The sequence below is a fragment of the Somniosus microcephalus genome, chromosome 1, assembly GCF_052327205.1.
Source record: "Somniosus microcephalus isolate GS21.2 chromosome 1, FLI_Smic_1.0, whole genome shotgun sequence".
NCBI lineage: Eukaryota > Metazoa > Chordata > Chondrichthyes > Squaliformes > Somniosidae > Somniosus > Somniosus microcephalus.
In genome coordinates this window covers 409323637-409342687 of record NC_140987.1, presented here as the reverse complement: position 1 = coordinate 409342687, position 19051 = coordinate 409323637, and the positions used below count along the sequence as shown (strand labels likewise).

Genomic DNA, 19051 nt, shown 5'->3' with positions numbered 1-19051 from the left:
GCCAGGCTTTGAAAGGCACAGCATGAAAGAAGGCATGCAAGGGTAATCAACATTCAGTGTAGACCGATTGGCCACACACAGTAAGATGCCATTTCCTCAGGCCTTGGTAAATCTATATGGCAATACCAGTTGTCAACTATCTTCACTGGGTCTGAGTCAGCAGGACACCTGCAGCTATCATGCAGCATCAAAGTAGCACATCCAGTGACAATAATGATCAGATGTGATCTGAAACTTAGCTCCACCTCCTTGCAGGCATGCTGCAATCCTGATCTAGATGGATGCATATGCAAATAAGGGTATAACGCCTGTTTGAAGCCCCCTTCTGTAAGATTGATTTGCCCTGAGGCTGCACTCAAGAGAAAATGGCCCTAGGTATCACCTGCAACAAAGAAGGTAAGTAACTTACCTGAGTGTGAAGCCAGGAGGAGCAGGAGCGCTCCTCCAGATCCCAAATTAAAGGAACCAATCATCCTCCCACCGCAGCCACTCCCGACACCCAATCCCCTATCTCCCATCTGCTCCCAACCCCTGCAATCCCAGACTCCTACGAACCCCGTCTCCAACCCCTACAATCTCTGATCCAGGCTCCGATCACCGACCCAAGCCCGATCCCTGACCTAGGCCACGATCCCCAACAACACTTACCGGAGCACCAGCAGTGACCCAAACTTGGAGTCCTCTTCATCGGCGGGCTCTTAACATTTGGCTGGTTCCACTGAACCAAGGCCCGAGGCCCAATATTTCAAAAGCCTCGAACCTCACCATTTAGATGCGGGGATGCGATCTACGCAGCCCAATTTCTAGGCCCATGACTGTTGTCTGAACACAGGCATTGACCTACATGATCCTGTGTTGCTGTAGTCACTGACCATCTGCACAATGATGGACTCTGGACAATGATGCAATCTGCGCTTTTCAGTTCATGAAGGCCAAGAAATTATGTGCAAGGACCCAGATGGCCCAAAGGCCATCAATAAATCTCTGGACTACATGAAAGGCTGAGTATGCTTAGAGTGGAAAAGTCGCCTGGTCTAGATGGCTTGCATCCCAGGTTGCTAAGGGAATTGGGGGAGGAGATAGCGAAAGGGCTTGCCACAATTTTCCAATCTTCTCTAGATGTGGGGGAGGTGCCTGAGGATTGGAAAGTGGCAAATGGGACACCATTGTTCAAGAAAGGGTGCAAGGACAATTCTAGTAACTATAGGCCGGTCAGTTTAACATCAGTGGTGGGTAAAGTTTTAGAAACAATAACCAAGAAAAAAATTAACGGGTACTTGGAGAGGTTTAAGCTAATTAAGGAGAGCCAACATGGATTTGTAAAAGGCAGATCATGTTTGACAAATCTAATTGAATTTTTTGATGAAGTAACAGAGAGGATTGATGAAGGGAATGCAATGGATGTTGTCTACATGGATTTTCAGAAGGCGTTTGACCAGAAGGCGTTTGACAAAGTACCACACAGAAGGCTGGTTAACAAAATTGAGGCTCATGGAATAGGTGGGTTAGTGGTAGTTAGTCGGCGCCTTCCCGGATGCTTCTCCTCCACTTTGTGCGGTCTTGGGCCAGGGATTCCCAGGTGTCGATGGGGATGTTACACTTTTTCAAGGAGGCTTTGCGGGTGTCCTTGAAGCGTTTCCTCTGCCCACCTGGGGCTCTCTTGCCGTGCCGGAGCTCCGAGCGCTTGTTTTGGGAGTCTCGTATCGGGCATGTGGATAATGTGACCCGTCCATCGGGGCTGATTGAGCGTGGTCAAAGCTTCGATGCTGGCTTGAGCAAGAACACTGACGTTGGTGCGCCTATCCTGCCAATGGATTTGCAGGATCTTGCCAAGAAGAGGGATAAGGAATTGGCTTAAGGACAGAAAACAGCGAGTTGTGGTAAATGGCTGTTTTTTAGACTGGAGGATGGTAGACAGTGGTGTTCCCCAAGGGTCAGTGCTGGGGCCACTGCTTTTTGATATATATAAATGACCTGGATATTGGAATACAGAGTAGAATCTCAATTTTCCAATGACACGAAACTTGGGGGTGTGGCAGACAGTGAGGATGATACCAATCGACTGCAACAGGACATAGAAAGGCTAGCAGAATGTGCAGAGAAGTGGCAGATGGAATTTAATACAGAGAAGTGTGAGGTGATGCATTTTGGCAGAAGGAACAGGGAGAGGGAATATACACTTAATGGCACAGTTTTAAAGAGTGTGCAGGGACAGAGGCACCTGGGAGTTAATGTGCATAGGTCCCTGAAGGTGGCAGGACATATTGAGAGAGTGGTTAACAAAGCATATGGGATCTTGGGCTTCATAAATAGAGGTATTGAGTACAAAACTAGAAAAGTTATGCTGAACCTTTATAAAGCACTGGTTAGGCCACAACTGGAGTATTGCGTCCAGTTCTGGTCACCACACTTTAGGAAGGATGTGAAGGCCCTTGAGAGGGTGCAGAGGAGATTTACCAGAATGGTTCCGGGGATGGGGGATCTTAGCTACAAGGACAGGTTGGAGAAGCTGGATTTGTTTTCATTAGAGCAAAGAAGGTTGAGGGGTGATTTGATAGAGGTGTACAGGATTATGACAGGTTTGGATAGGCTAGACGGGGAAAGGCTGTTCCCACTAGTTGATGGTACAAGGACTAGGGGACACAGATTTAAGGTTTTGGGACAAGGGATTCAGGGGGGATGTGAGGAAAAACTTTTTTACGCAGCGAGTGGTGAGGACCTGCAATTCGCTGCCAACGGAAGTGGTGGAAGCGGAGACACTCAATGTTTTCAAGGGGAGACTGGATAGGCACTTGAGGGAAATAAACTTGCAGGGCTACAGGGATAGAGCGGGGGAATGGGACTGACTGGATTGCTCTGCTGAGAGCCGGCATGGACTCGATGGGCCGAATGGCCTCCTTCTGCGCCATTATGACTCTATGACATAGAATCCTGCTGTCACACGGAAAACTATGAAGTTGTCTGCCACAGTGAACAACACGAGTGGCCTTCTTGATTCATCTATACACTGTGAATTGATTGATTTTGCTGATATTCTATGTGGTATCTTGGAATTAGCTTGATCCATAAAGTTTGTGGTGACTATGACTGCCACTAGTAGTGCCATCCCTGTGGTGGGCAGCCAGCAGGTCAATTATGAGCAAAAATGTCACTACCTCCCTGGTGAAGCAAAGCCTGCAAAGGCAGTTTCCTGCAGACAGTCCTAGATAGATGCTCCTGGGTCTATAAACATGGCTGCATGAGTAAGAACAGTCCACCTGCGATAGAATCACTGGCGTCCCTCCCTTCATCCTCGTCTTCCTCCTCCAAGTAACTCAAAATGAAAGGAATACACCTATTGCAATGCCATATCCAGATTTTTCATTGGAGCAGTGGAAAATCTTGTCAAAAATCTGGGACAAAAAAAAGACCTCCAAAAATAAACTGACAAAAATAACTGAAAATTTCAGCTCATACAGACCAAGGTTAAATTCCACTTTTACATTTGCTCCAAATAAAAATGCAACTGCTCCCCCATTAAACACCAACTTCCTATCAGCCCAGAGTATGCCCAACCCCGACTGTCTGTTATAGAGGCAAACTAAGTGCACAGGGCTTTCCTTATGACAGAATCATGGAACTGTGCCTGTTCGGATTTTCATCTCATTATCAACTGTAATATTGAATTGAAGGTGTCACACCTTCAAGGGCGCTTTAGGCCATTTTAAACCCAAGATGGAAGATCACACATTGTGCGCAATAGGCATAAATCCACTGAGAATGATCTTTGACTAATTGTTCAGCCCCAAGTTGCTCACTGCAATTCAGTGCCACTGGTCATGGTGCCCAGAAAATCTCCCCTTTGTGTTCTCTCTAATCTATCTTTCTGCCAATCTTCTGGTTCTATTTGCTCCAATTATTTCACTTCTTTTCCATCATTCTCTTCCAGACTGTAGGAGAATGCAGCATTTATTTTCAACGGCCACTGTAGTGATGGAGTTCACAGCTACCGAAGGGCTATTCACCTGGGAGAATATGTAATATGCAGACGCTTTGTGACCAAGGGAAAAAGGCCTGACTTTTAGCTGAACATTAGTGCAGTGAACTTCCCCTCAGAGCAGCCCTGGGAGGAAAATTTCTCAATGTCATTGTGAACATTTTGTTTCAAAACAACTCATCTTTTGTTTCAAAATGTGTGAGAGAGATTGCGTAGATTCTTTCTTGCAGCAGAATATTTATTTTATTTTTACTGCTTATCTTTTTTGCTAGCTTGCTGTACTTATGGAAGGACCTATAGCCAAAAATGCTGATGTAGATTTCAAAATAGCTTTGAGTGGTTTTGTAGGATCTTCTGTGCAGTGCCCAATGAATTTGGCCACAAAAATGTTGGGACTTGGTTATTTTTGTTACAGTGGCAATGTGCTTTATGTGCTAAAGAATTAAAAACAACAGGTTTTCCTCTACATTCTATGTGGTAGAAATTGGTACATGTTGACCCATTTTTCAAGCTTAACACAAGTGGAAAGCATACCAATTTAGCAGTGGGACGGCCTACGCCCAATCTACACAGGCGTTGGTCCCACTGCCAAATTCATGGGGTCCATTTTTTTTGGCATCCGCCCAGGCAATAGGCCACTTAAATGTGTACAAAAACACCTTTGTGTGGAGCCAGGAGAACCAGGAGTGCTCCCCCAACTCCACAGGAGTTGTGATGCCCCACCCCCCATCGCCCGCTTCAACCCCGCTCCTGAGACTTACCTCAGGGCCGCTGCCGGTGAGACAGGCAGCCTAAAATTGGCATCTCCTGTCGGGTGAGTTGCCCAATTATTCAGATGAGGCCAGAGAGTCAGTTTCTTTTGATCTCCAGACCTCTTGCTTCAGGCCCAAACAAATTCCTCCCCCCTCCCACATCTTTTAAAGGGAATTGGTGAAATCAATGCAGTTTTCAGGGGCTGAATCAACACATCCTCTGACTGAGAAAGAGAGAGTAAACAACGAAAATTTGCTTTTAAATAAAAGTTGGGTTCATGTCATGTCCTGACTTTGTATCCCAGGGCCTGAAACACTGCCCAGTATTGTCTTTTCTTTGTTGCCATGGCCTGGTGCACATCATAACCTGTCTATCGCTCTGTCCCAGGACTTCATTCACTTGGTTCTCCCCAGCATCCCTCACCATGTTCCCTACTCTTCCTCACTCTCTATTGATCACAGTGCACATCCACAATCACAGTCAAACAGACCTTATGGGATTTGGAGGATTGTAGCTGCCTGTCAATATTGGTTATTTTAAAATGGAGAGCAATGGCAGCTCACACACCCACAAACCTCACATTCCAGAAACTCCTCTATTTTGCTAGTTAGCCAAAGCCAGACAAGCTATGTTAGTAGATGCCAAGCATGCAGAAAGGGTGTGGGGGTTAATAAAGCCAGCCACTCACTCAAAAAGAGAATGATTTGCAATTAGGTATTTTTGTGAGCTTTAGCCTTTCTCCATAATAAAACTGATGGAATATTGGGTTTAAGTCAGTTTAAGTCATGACAGCCGATGTCCCAATGCACCCCCACTGTAACCACTTCTCAGTATTCAGACATGATGCCACTGGGTTTCAGTTTTCACAGAAAAGCAAACTAAATAGCAGATTGCGATTCCTAAACACTAATAGAAATCGTGAAAACCAATGTACTGTAATATAAAATATTTTGACTTATTCAGTTGCCTTGAAGCAGTAGCCATGGACACAAGCCTTTATTCAGGGTTTTTTTTCCCCAATTGTATGTTGCTTTTTAAACTGACAGCTTGTTAGGGATATCAGCCTTTTTGAAGCTGTTCGTCAGTTTTTCAGAGTTTTGTAGGATGGCATGCATGTATTCTGCAAGACGTAGATACGATCGAACCAAGATGCATGCCGGGAATTTCCTCGAGGGTTCTCCTGATCGGTCACCTTAACTTCAGTGGAAAATCGGCAGAAACCCCATTTATGCATCCTAACCCACCCCATTTAGTTTTGGACTTGGCAAAAAAAGTGCTAACTCTGTATAACGCTTCTCCTGTGCATTTCTCGCCCCAGTGGAAAGAAGTAATTTCACTCGACCACTCAACTAGTGGGTTACTACTGCCCTCTGCTGCTCATCAGTCACCTAACAGTGATGGTCACTCAGAAATATCTTGGATCAATCCTTCAAGCAAAAAGGCGACAAAGAAGGGATGACATAGAAGTATGCAAGATAGTAAATGGTACAGAGAGATCAATCCAGAACATTACCTCAAGGAGGGAAAAGAAAGTTCTTCAAAGAGCAGTCAATGTGTGAAATGAACTTCTGGGTAGGATAGTGGAGACAAAAACCCTGGAATCTTTAAAGAAACAGCTGGATGCTGTGATGGAGGAAGGATTGGAGCTTTTTTTGAATGTCTAAACTTGGATGGGTCAAATGACCTTCCTCATCTGTACCAATCTTGTTATCTTGTGAAATGACATTGTGCAATATTAGCGTCCTTATTTTATATGTAGAGGCATGAGATACAAAAGAAAGGAGGTAATGTTGAACTTGTACCAGGTTTTAGTTAGGCCACAGTTTTAAAAAAAACTTGCAGTTATATAGCACCTTTCACAACGTCAGGACATCCCAAAGTACTTCACAGCCTATGATGTACTTTGTGAAGTCTAGTCACTGTTGTAATGTAGGAAACGCAGCAGCCAATGTCTCACCAACAGCAATGAGATGATGACCTTATCTATTTTTTAGTGATGATGGTTGTGGGATAAATATTATTTATAAATATAAATGCTTCAGTCTCTGGTCTATTGTGCAGGCCTCAACCCACAATAGCATCGGAGTCTTCAGTCATTACTCCCTTGCACTCTGGATTCTCTTTCAAAGGAAATCTTTCTGTGCCGACTCTTTCCTGCCTTCATTTTCCATTAGGATATGTCCTGGGGGAACATTTTACCACCATGGCGGTATGGCGTGACTAAACAACCCAGTGGAAGACTCTGTACTCAGAGATCCTTCACAGCACCGCTGGGGTCGAGAGTTAGTCGTGCTATTCTCTCTTTTTCAAAAAGAAAAACCGAAGTAAAAATGTAGAAAACAAAATCACGCTACACAGGTCCACAGAAATAGAATAACAATCTTACCACAGGTAGGAACAACCACAGGGGACAGACTAGCCGGAGACCTAGTGGAAGGTAGAGCTGGGAAAATAATTGTTAAAATGTTAAAAGATAGCGTTTCATCTTCGGATGTGAAAATACATCCTAACAATGAATAGATGTATAGATTGATTCAGCAGTACTGCATTAAAACACAACTCTATTTAACATGCGTTTAATATATCAGTACAATTCTTAACACTTAAGGGTAGAAATTGGGGTTGGTGATATTAGTGGATGAACATTTATGTGCTTGCATGGCATTCTGTTGCAGTTTTAGCAAAGGCGATCAGAGTGTTTATCCTCTCCCTCTGTGAAAGTAGAGAACAGAGGAATGTCACATGTGGACATTCAGCATTCATCCATTAATATCACCAGCAGTAATTTTCTGCCTTTAGTATTAGCACCATACTTGGTACCAACATGCTGCAGGAAAATTTAAGTCACTATGCAGTAGACTCAAGTGACACTCTTAATTCATCACCTCAAATTGCTTCCAGCACCACTGCTTGCAGTGAATCCTGAAGGGGGTGCGTATATAAAATCTGTTCAGAACTTTGAGCTGTATTAGATAGAGCTGGCTAATCCCAATTGCTGAAGTGATGACCTTATCTAGAGCTATTTGGTCCTTTATTGAAAGCATACAACCATTTTAAAAAGGTACAAACACATCTGGATCTGGTAGGATCAAACTGGATTAAACCAGGTCACTCTAAAGTCTAATTTTGCCATGCACCATCATCACTTTTGTCATTTAATCACTGTGATGAAATATGCCATTCATCAGGCACTCTGTATTCTCTGTGTTTGATTGTGCCTGTGACTGTGACAAGCAGGGGAGTTTAGTTTCAGTTTCATTTCCTTACCTGTATTGTATTGTGTGTAGGGCTCCGCCCATACCTGGCCCCTACTTAAGCAGGCCCCAGCTTGTCTCACAGGCAGTACAGCAGGTCTCTGGATGAGAGACACTTCTCCACTGTGTATTACTTTGAGTTAATAAAAGCCTTGCTTTGCTCCGTTAACATTGAGTCTCGGATTCATTGAGGCACATCAATCACTCCTGCCCTTCATCCTATCAGACCTCTCCCTTTTGTTCCTTTCTTGCCCCACCCCTCTTTCCCCATGTTCTGTACTTGCTTAAAAGCTGTTAATCTCTAGCATCTTCCAGTTCTGACGAAGGGTCATTGACCTGAAATGTTAACTCTGTTTCTCTCTTCAAAGATGCTGCCTGGCCTGCTGAGTGTTTCCAGCATTTTCTGTTCTTATTTCTAAATTTGGCTTAGTTGCTCATTAAGCAGCTGCTAATTTTTGTTAGCCAAAGAAGCAGACTGTCATTTGATCCAAAGTTAAAAGGGATTTATTTTAATGAGTAATTGGTGGAAAACTATTGAAAAGGATCAATGCACACAAATAATTGATCTGGAATTTCCTGGAAAGTTGCAACATAACTGCAGCACAAGAGTAATGCTGCACCATTTTTTACCCGAGTAAATGTGCAGATTTCCTAGATTGTTTGCACCACTTCTGAGATCCATCCACCGAAACCTTTTGCTGCTCATTTACATAGCCTCGCGCCCCCATGCAAAAGCCCAGCTCACAATGGCTGTTTAACACTAGTGGTTGATGCTGTCCAAATTGATACCATAATGAAGGTGTGCTAATTAAACTTTGTTACTGGACATAGAAATGGAGCCGCTGCCTTTTCAGTTGCTTATAGAAATGAGAGGCTAAACCAGAAATAAGTTCCTCTCCAGTAGGTCTAGTGATAAACTGTCAGGGATCTCAATTGGACAAGAGAGTTCAAGCCCAGACTTAACTGAGATTCACAACTCCTTCCCCTCGTTACAAGTTTTGGTGGTTCTTGTCAGACCACTAAATAATGCCGCATTGCTATTGTGAATCATCAGCGTGCTCTATTTCACACTCCACACAGTGCAAGCATCCCAATTTTACATAAGACCTAGCAGCAGGAGGTCGGTCATTTGGCCCCTCGAGCCTGCTCCGCCATTCAATAAGATCATGGCTGATCTGATCTTGGCCTCAACTCCACTTCCCTGCCCGCTCCTCATAACCCTTGACTCACTTACCATTCAAAAATCTCTGTCTATCTCCATCTTAAATATATTCAATAACCCAGCCTCCACAGCTCTCTGGGGAAGAGAATTCCAAAGATTCACGACCCTCAGAGAAGAAATTCCTCCTCATTTCCGTTTTAAGTGGGTGCCCCCTTATGCCCCTACAAATCCACTAAACAGAAATACTGACACATGCAGTAAGCCGTTACTTTCTGAAGGGAATACAACATCTTTAAAAAAAGCTTATAAAGTTGTAAAACAAATAGTCACCAATTGGTGATGCTGCATTTGTGCTTGTTTTATGGCGGTTTTTACGTTCCAGCTTAGGCAAAGGAGCTCCCCAGTAAATTTTGGCATAAGTTCCCATCAACAAGATTTGCGCAGAAACTGGTGTAATTTATGCATACAGGTATATACGATCCAGGAAATTCAGGGCCATTATTTTCCTGCTGAGTTAACAACGTTATTTCTATCATGCTTCATTTGCATATGTATTGATTCAATATATTAATTGAGGCTTTTGTATTTCTGAATGTTGTTAAATTGTCAGGAAAAAAAGTGTATGAAGCCCAAGTAAGTATTGCAGATACGATCATTTCTGGTATTTGAGTAGATAGAGGACTTACTTTTAGCTCTCTGCGTGAGGAAGATTTGCACTATAACAATACCAAAAGAAAATAAAACTATTTTGTTTTGGCAGTTGCCGGAGCTTTGCTTTCCAAAACCCAAAAGACCTGTTTATTCCACTTCAGGAGTTCTTATGAAGAGTAATTAACCCATTAGATTTATGCTACATATTATGCTCGTCAGTACTTTGTTGAATATTTTCTGTTTCATGTCTATATTTAACTATAAATAAATATAAATTATGCAGTCTGTCTTTGAGTTTAAAATCTACCACTCCAAAGTGAGTGTGTGGCACATCACAAATCTACGTGGAATCCAGCAAGCTAATTAGTATGCAGGTAATTGTTAACCCACATATTATGCGACTCAGTGAAGGTCAGATTATCAATTGTAAAAATCCTATGGCAACTGCTGTTAATCTATGGAGAAAGAAAATGGTTCTATAATCTTAAACTGTAACAAACAGGATCACATTTTTTTCAGTAATTATTCTGGTCCTTGTTATATCTAATTATTGGCATTAGAAAGTCAAATAACCAACAGCCAAAAAAACTGACTTACCTCTTACCACTATTAAACTGACATGTGCATTTTTCTTTGTTTGATTTAATCCATGACTAAATAGCCATCTTACTTCACAAGTATAAATCCCTCGATCACTGTACGCCAGATTTTTCAGGGTAAGTGAAACATCACCAGATCCAGGACCACTCTTAATACTGATTCTGTGCCGATCGTTGAAACGGGGAATATGATCACCTGTTTCATCTCTTCTTATAATAGTTCTGTATGTATTAATGTACCAGATGACTTGTGCCTCAATGTACAGAGCAGATGGACTGTAGGTACAAGGAATAGTGACGGATTTTCGCAACAGCCCTGTCACCTCCTCAGGTACAGTCAGTGTAAGTGAATCAGCTGTAAAATAGATAAACAGAGGATATTAAATGATAAAACTCTGTGATCCACTTAAAGGGGGAGGAAAGTCTGGGGCAATACTCAGCCAGTAGTGTAAGTTTTCTGGGTCTTGCAGCTCCAGATCAGCTGTCCTGCTGGTACAAAATCACAGCACCATTGCAATCAATGAAGCCAATTTGGGATGGGCAAGGACAGTGCTAATTAGTGATAGAGTAGATTTGCAGAAAGGACGCCCAATTTAAGGGTCTCCATGTAGATAATAAAACATGTTTTTTTCCAATCAAACCAAATTTTGATAAGCAGATTATTTTTCTCTATATGAGAGAATACTTTGAACAAAAAGCATTCCGCTACATTTTCCTTCCCTTTCAAATATCATTCATAACAAAACCCACAGCATAGCATTACTACAATCTCCTCCCTATTAAGAGGCAATAGGCTTAGATTCTCTGTGCTGTTTTCACTGGTTTTCAGGTGGTTCTGGGGTGGGCAGTAGCCTGAAGTTAATGCCATTCTTGATGATATCCTGCCAAAAGTGATGGTGGCGGCAGGAAGCATCTGCCCAGATTTGGACGAGTGAAAGGGAAATGATACGCAAATTGCATAATACGCAAATTACATAATCACATCTAACGTCAAATTATACAACTTTACTGCCTTCTTTCTGCCCAATGTTAAGAACGGCAGTATAAAACTGGCATCCACCATTACTTGACAACGACATAAAGGCAGAATAAATTTCAAGGGTTATAACTGGTACTGGAAAAAGCATAATTTTAATTTCAGAACCATTTTTCTTATTTTTTTGTTTTTCTCCCCCCGCCCCCCCCCCCCCACCGCTACTGCTAGAATGCTGAACTTTCTGCCTACTGCTGTGGGGTTTTCATTTTTGCCTCCTCACCCTTCATCACTGATGACTATGGGATTTCCTTTGGGAATATCTGTCTGTCTCTGTTACCTGGAGTTGGAAGAGGAGAATGAGGAGTAGGAAAGCAAGGAGATCAGGCTGGTCGGCCAGCACAGGAGGCATCTGGCACTTGCTCACCAATACTTACACTGACCAAGGTGCTCCAACCTGCACCTGACCCAGAAATAGCATTTGCTAAAGCTGCACTTCACAAGGCAATTCGTCAATGAGACAAAAAGAAAATACTGCAGATGCTGGAAATCTGAAATAAAAACAGAAAATGCTGGAGAAACTCAGCAGGTCAGGCAGCATCTGTGAAGAGAGAAACAGAGTTAACATTTCAGGTTGATGACCTTTTGTCAGAACTGAAAAAAAGCAGGAAATGGAACAGATTTTTAAGCAAGTGTAGTGGCTGGGAAATGGGGGAGGGGATGAAAGAACAAAACGGAAGGCCTGCGATAGGATAGAAGGCAGGAGAGGTTAAGAGACATTAAGAGATATTCAAGGCAAAAGGAGATGGTAATGGGACAGGTTAAGAAACAAAGGATGGCTCTAGATGAAGTGTAAATTGCGCTGGCAGAATGGAAGACAGCTGCCATGTGGGGGAGAAGAACAGAACAAAAGTGTGGATAAAAAATATATATATGATAGGGGTCGGGGTTATGATCTGAAATTGTTGAACTCTATGTTGAGTCCGGAAGGCTGTAAAGTGCCTAATCGGAAGATGAGGTGCTGTTCCTCGAGCTTACGCTGAGCTTCCGTGGAACAATGCAAGAGGCCGAGGACGGTGAGGTCTGAGTGGGAATGGGGCGGTGAATTAAAGTGACAGGCGGCTGGAAGCTCGGGGTCCCCCTTACGGACTGAACGGAGGTGATCCGCAAAGCGGTCACCCAATCTGCGTTTGGTCTCCCCAATGTAGAGGAGACCACATCATGAGCAGCGAATACAGTATACTAAATTGCAAGAAGTACAAGTAAATCGCTGTTTCACTTGGAAGGGGTGTTTGGAGCCCTGGGCAGTGGGAAGTGGGGAGGTATAAGGGCATGTGTTGCATCTCCTGCGCTTGCACGGGAAGGTGCCGGGCAAAGGGGAAGGGGTGTTGGGGGCGATAGAGGAGTGGACTAGGGTGTCTCGGAGGGAGCAGTCCCTACGGAATGCTGAAAGGGGAGGTGAGGGGAAGATGCGTTTGGTGGTGGGATCACGCTGGAGGTGGCGGAAATGGAGGAGGATGATCCGTTGAATGTGGAGGCTGGTGGGGTGAAAGGTGAGGAGAAGGGGAACTCTATCGTGGTTCCGGGAGGGAGGGGCAGGGGTGAGGGCAGAAGTGCGGGAGATAGAACGGACACAGTTAAAGGCTGTGTCAACCACTGTAGAGGGGAATCCTCGATTGAGGAAAAAGGAAGACATGTCGGAAGCACTGGTATGGAAGGTGGCATCGTCAGAGCAGATGCGGCGGAGACGGAGAAACTGGGAGAATGGAATAGAGTTCTTACAGGAGGCTGGGTGGGAGGAAGTGTAGTCCAGGTAGCTGTGGGAGTCAGTGGGCTTGTAGTGAATGTTGGTCAATAACCTATCCCCAGAGGTGGAGATGGAGAAGTCGAGGAAGGGAAGGGAATAGTCGGAGATGGACCATGTGAAGGTGAGGGAAGGGTGGAAATTGGAAGCAAAGTGAATGAAATTATCTAGTTCAGGGCAAGAGCAGGAAACGGCACCGATACAGTCATCAATGTACCGGAAAAAGAGGTGAGGGAGGGGACCTGAGTAGGACTGGAACAAAGAGTGTTCCACATATCCCATGAAAAGGCAGGCATAGCTAGGACCCATGTGGGTACCCATAGCAACACCTTTGATTTGGAGGAAGTGAGTGGAGTCAAAGGAGAAGTTGTTCAATGTGAGAACAAGTTCGTCAATGAGATATGCCATATGCGGAATCTGACCTGCAGGTCATCTCCACCATCGGCACTGCACTGCTAGAGGCTGTAAAGATCACCACTGCCCTGAATCTTTATGCTGAGGTTATTTCAGGCTGCCTCTAAAGTTATCAGTAATACTGACCAACCAGCTGTGCACAAATGCATCAAGCAAGTTACAGATAGTCCAGGAGCAGTGGTGCGGAGTACAGAAAAAAAGCTCTGGCCTGTTAGACTGTCTCTAATTCCCCCTCCAGGATTGCCTCCCTCCCGCCCTCAGCTTTCTGACTACTGGCCGGCTCAGCTAGGAAGCCGGCTAATTTCCCACCTCCCCACAACCAGCAACAGCAGATGGGTGGCAGGCGCACTCAGTTATCTGTCCAAATTTAAAATCGTCCCTCAAACATATCATCTTAAATTAGATAAAGTAACCATGGGGTGTCACAGACAAGCCCAATTCTGCCTTCACCCAATGTCCATATGCACTTCAGCAGGTGTACTGGATAGCAAATAGGAACCGAAACAATAGCGGCATTTTGTGCTTGCTAATTTTAGCAGCGTATTGTCACATTCGGTGAGTTCAGCACACAGACCAGAAACTGAACTTGGGACCTTCCTATTTTGTATACCTCATGCAGTACCATATGTGCTGAAGCATTGGTACAGCTGGAAGGAAATGTGATTCATCAGTATTTCTGCAATCAAAGCTCTTTTGAGCATTTACTGATGCGCAACTATGGAAACCGTAATAATCTGTTGCCACAAAAACTAAACCTAAGTCAGAAGGTAACAAGATACCTTCAGAGGGTGGTGAACCTGTGGAATGTTCTACCACAGAAGGCTGTGGAGGCCAAGTCACTGAATATATTTAAGAAGGAGATAGATAGATTTCTAGACACAAAAGGCATCAAGGGGTATGGGGAGAGAGGGGGAATATGGTATTGAGATAGAGAATCAGCCATGATCATATTGAATGGCGGAGCAGGCTCGAAGGGCCGAATGGCCTACTCCTGCTCCTATTTTTCTATGTTTCTATGAATGAGGATGGGTATATGGTCATCCATTCAGGAAATTCTACAAACCCCTGCTTCCCCCATCATAGCATTCAGCTTTCTCTTAAATGATTCTAAGGTTGTCTCCACTACCCTACTTGGAAGTGTTAATTACATTTTGAGTCAGTACTTCACAAATCACATCCATGTCTCTTCTAGTACTCTGGGATAAATACCATACATTCCTAGAAAATTGTTTGTTTTGAACCTTTTGAGCATGTCAAGAACCTCTCTCTCACTGATGTCAGTCAGTAAATCTATTTTGATTATCTTTGACAATGGAAGGTCTGTTACTCGTGTCTTCTCTACTAAATAAAATAAGTCAAGGAAAAAAATACTGTGGCTTTCCAAATGCACTGGGTCATAAAACAGTCATGACTAACTCAGGTTCTAAACCATTCCGGCATTATCACTTGGTTAGGTTGGCTGAAATCCCCCATTAATACAACCCTCTGGTTTTCACATACCCTTCTTATCTCTCCATAAATACACTATCCTCCTTCCTGTTCTTGCCCGACAGTCAAGTCAAACCTCTTGCACTAAAAACATCTAGCCAGAGTAGTTTGTTTGATGGTTTTCCTTATACATGGGATCTACTTCCTGAAGAAAATGAAAGAAATAACTTTCAGTTATATAGCGCCTGTCACAACCTCAGGACATCCCAAAGCTCTTTACAGTCAATGAAGTACTTTAAGTGTAGTCACTGTTGTAATGTAGGAATTCATAGCTTCCCATGTATCTCTAACTACACCACTTCCTTTCTTATCCTGTTTTTCCTGAACACTCTAAACCCTTGCATGTTGTATTCATTACTATTTTCTGGGATTAGCCCCGTTTCTGATATTCCTATCATACTGCAGTTCCTACTACTACAACTACTGGAAGTTCAGGCGTCTTATTACAAATCGTTTTAGCCTTTGTGTATATGCAGTTTAAAATAGATTTACTTCTTTTTGGTTTCCATGGTTGCATGGTGCTGATAGCGAGATCAGTATTTCTCCAAGTTCCTGTGCTCAAACCCATCCACTTTCACATCCTCCCACCACTCATTCCACTGCAAATGGACTTCCAGGTAGAGTAGCGGAGGCAAAAATCTTGGCATCGTTTAAGAGACAGTTGTGATGGAGGATGGGAATTGTAGGTTTGTCTTGAGGTGAGATGAGAATTTTCAATAGCTGCCTCTAAGTTCCTCCTAAATGTTATGCTGCAAACTGTGCCTCCTATAGCAGTCCTTTTTGTCCTGAAACCAGTCAGTTATTTATGAAAATGGGCTCATTAATTTTTCATAAATTTGCCAGCCTTTAATTTGCATTCTCTATACTTTTGGTGAACTTATCTCCTTTACCAAGCACAAGAACTATATTAGAAAATATTATTGTACATCACATCATTAAATTTGGAGATAATCCTCGTATTCATACCTTGGAATGCTTGACCCCGATGTGGACTCCCACCAGCAAATTGTTTCTGCTCTCTGCATTAGTCCTTCTAACCTCTCGTTAATGAGCACAATTCTAGCTCCAGGTCAACACCCAGCATCCTATTCGTATTACAGTCCCCGCCACTTAAAACCTCCATGTTTAAAATGAGCAGCTGCTTATATCAGCCATAAAGGGATAACCATTACCAATTTGCATTAATATCAGTTTCAATGTTGCCGCTTATAGCAGCTTAAGTGCTCCGTTTATTTCGGGAAGAAACAGCTGTGCTTACTCACTAATTCACACCTTGTTAAGGTGCACTGAATGCAAGAATCAAGATCTTGTTCGATAAGACAAACTGTCTTCAAATTAAGAGGCTATTCCACAAATAACCTAGAGATCTTCCATTGATATTGTCAAGAATAGGGATGATCTCCCAGAGCTATCAAATAGAATGGGGTATCAATGAGTGGTGAGGTGAAGTAAGGTGAGATAAAGCGAAGTAAGGTGAGCTGAAGTAAGACGAAGCAAAGTAAGGTGAAATGAGGTGAGAAAAGTTGAGGCGAGGCGAGGCGAGAACTCATAAAAATCAAGTATGAGCTCAGGCAGAGTGTCAATAGGTTATTTAACATTCGGGTCATCACAGCCAAGCCCAATTCCGTTCACACTGGATGTAGACTTACATGAACCTTCCATCATGAATCACTGAAAAGCAATCAGGAGCGGGAACTTTGACTGATTTTCCCCTCCCTAGCTGAGGAACACCAAGGCTAACCATTGTGTCCCTACTTCTGACTTAGCTGAGATCAGCTCAATCAATATAGACTGATGAAATCTGGGACCTTCTAGACTCTGTGGCTCAGTACTACACCAGATGGTGGTTTTACCACAGGAGCCATCGCATGAGCTCGGAGTGATATTTTCAGACATATTAGTGAAGTAATACATTTGGGGGAGGGCAAACAAGGCAAGGGAATATAAAATAAATGGTCGGACACTGAGAAATGTAGACAAACAGCGGGGCCCTGGAGTGCATGTTCACACATCCCTGAAGGTAGCACAACAGGTAAGGTGGTTAAGATGGCACACAGGATACTTTCCTTTATTAGCCGAGGCATAGAATATAAGAGCAGGGAGGTTATGCTTGAACTGGATAAAACACTAGTAAGGTCACAGCTAGAGTACTGCGTACAGTTCTAGTCACCACATTATAGGAAGGATGTGATCGCGCTAGAGAGGGTACATTGGAGATTTACGAGGATATTGTCAGGACTAGAGAATTTTAGCTATGAGGAAAGATTGGACAGGCTGGGGTTGTTTTCTTTGGAACAGAGGAGGCTGAGGGGAGATTTAATTGAGGTGTATAAAATTATGAGGGACCTAGATAGAGTGGATAGAAAGCACATATTTCCCTTAGCAGAGAGGTCAATAACGAGGGGGCATAGATTTAAAGTAATTGGTAGAAGGATTAGAGGGGAGTTGGAGAACTTTGTTCACCCAGAGGGTGGGTGGGGGGTCTGGAACATTCTGCCTGAAAGGGTAGTAAAGGCAGAAACCCTCACTGCATTTAAAAAGTACCTGGACATTTGAAGTGTCGTAACCTACAAGGCTACGGACCAAGAGCCGAGAAGTGGGATTATTAGGCTGGAGAGCTCTTTTTTCGGACAGCAGACACTATGAGCCGAATGTCCTCCTTCTGTGCCGTAAATTTCTATGATTCTATTACTGTAATTTTCAGTTCTATAACATATATCCATTTCAGACAATAAAGCTAACAGCTCCAGGCATATAATATGGTTCATTTGTAGATTGATTCGAATTGGTTATCATTGAAAATACTGGGACAAAAACAATAGTTCACATACATAAATATTTCATGATCAAACTTATAGGACAATTTTTAAGCAAAGGAGTAAGATAAAGTTAACACTTACTGAGATCCAGGAACAAAATCAAAACCAACACTGAACATACTTGCTTCTCCATGTTGCAACTAACTCTATTAAGTCAGTTGGGATTGCCTTAAAGGCTCGACAGTTGCGAAATACTTCCTTTTTTCCTTCAAGCTAACCCTTGTACACCAAAGACATCAACATTATGATCATTTCCCACTCACTTGTTATTTATATTCTCTAAGAATATAACAATAAGAGTGCATCTTCTGCAGTTCACGAGTGGTCACAAGCATAAAGCAAGAAATGTTACTTTTTGACTAAAATTAATGAGTAGCAGAAAATATAGGGTTGATTCAGCAATGTAAATACAATTACCAGAGAGCGCACCTCACTGAATCCAGTCAGCAGCCTGAGCACTGGATTTGTGAGTTGCTAAAATCAGTGCTAGAAACACTTTTCAACTTTCTGGAAGTCATGGAAAAAAAAATCAATTAAAAGCCTTCATTTAATTCAATCACTCCCTCCACCACTGACATACCGTGGCTGCAGTGTGTACCAGCTACAAGATGCACTGCAGCAACTCGCCAAGGCTTCTTCGGCAGCACCTCCCAAACCTGCGACCTCTTCCACCTAGAAGGACAAGGGCAGCAGGCACATGGGAACACCACCACCTCCAAGTCACACACCATCCTGACTTGTAAGTAGATCACCGTTCCTTCATCGTCGTTGGGTCAAAATCCTGGAACTCCCTCCCTAACAGTACCTTCACCACACGGACTGCAGCGGTTCAAGAAGGTGGCTCACCACCACCTTCTCAAGGGCAATTAGGGATGGGCAATAAATGCTGGCTTTGCCAGCGACGCCCACATCCCATGAAAGAATAAAAAAAGTCATTAGTCACTCATTTTTCCATGTGCTCACCCATATAAAAACAGGAGCTGCTGGGATTTGCTGTTCAGGCTTTTGGGAATTTCTTACTTAATGATGTGCTTGACTGTTTCTTCCTGCATCTAATGATGGTTTTTTGGGGGCTTTTCTGATATCTGTATCTGTACTGTCCTCAGTGCATAAATAACTACTCGCTGGCGTTTGCCGCTTTCTGGCATTGCTAGACTA

The 19051-nt window shown here is 43.3% G+C and overlaps 1 pseudogene across 1 annotated transcript in view; it reads right to left on the bottom strand.

Annotated features, from left to right (window-relative positions):
* The window catches only part of LOC147125183 (CD276 antigen homolog), a 33128-nt pseudogene extending 14524 nt beyond the window's left edge, over window positions 1-18604 (bottom strand). Inside the window, exons 1-3 of the transcript XR_015079729.1 lie at window positions 17975-18604; window positions 10394-10750; window positions 7116-7172 (exon numbers count right to left, since the gene is read on the bottom strand). The product of XR_015079729.1 is annotated as a CD276 antigen homolog (transcript). The remainder of the gene's footprint in view (window positions 1-7115; window positions 7173-10393; window positions 10751-17974) is intronic.
* Window positions 18605-19051: the final 447 nt, after the last annotated feature.